Below are 599 nucleotides of genomic sequence, written 5' to 3' on the forward strand. Positions count from 1 at the left end.
CAGAGCTCCACACCTTAATCTATGGTGTGTAGAAACTCCACCGTTGAAAATACATAAGAACAAGGTCTAGGCATGGCCGTGAGGCCAGCCCCTAAAACGTGATCAAAGATCCAAAGATCCAAGAATACAAAGATCTAAAGATACAAAGATGATAATACAATAGTAAAAGGTCCTACTTATAGAGAACTAGTAGCCTAGGATTTACATAGATGAGTAGATGACATTAAAATCCACTTCCGGGCCCACTTGGTGTGTGCTTGGGCTGAGCATTGAAGCATTTTCATGTAGAGACTCTTCTTGGAGTTAAACGCCAGCTTTTGTGCCAGTTTGGGCGTTTAACTCCCATCCTTGTGCCAGTTCCGGCGTTTAACGCTGGGAATTCTGATGGTGACTTTGAACGCCAGTTTGGGCCATCAAATCTTGGAAAAAGTATGGATTATCATATATTGCTGGAAAGCCCAGGATGTCTACTTTCCAACGCCGTTGAGAGCGCGCCAATTGGACTTCTGTAGCTCCAAAAAATCCACTTTGAGTGTAGGGAGGTCAGAATCCAACAGCATCTGCAGTCCTTTTTAGTCTCTGAATCAGATTTTTGCTCA

At 43.4% G+C, this 599-nt stretch overlaps 1 protein-coding gene across 1 annotated transcript in view; it reads left to right on the forward strand.

Moving 5' to 3' along the window:
- Positions 1 to 599, forward strand: part of LOC107472104 (40S ribosomal protein SA-like) — an 81,782-nt gene that overhangs the window by 56,498 nt on the left and 24,685 nt on the right. The gene's annotated exons all lie outside the window — the stretch shown is intronic.

This window comes from Arachis duranensis, chromosome 2 (genome assembly GCF_000817695.3).
Source record: "Arachis duranensis cultivar V14167 chromosome 2, aradu.V14167.gnm2.J7QH, whole genome shotgun sequence".
NCBI classification, from domain to species: Eukaryota; Viridiplantae; Streptophyta; class Magnoliopsida; order Fabales; family Fabaceae; genus Arachis; species Arachis duranensis.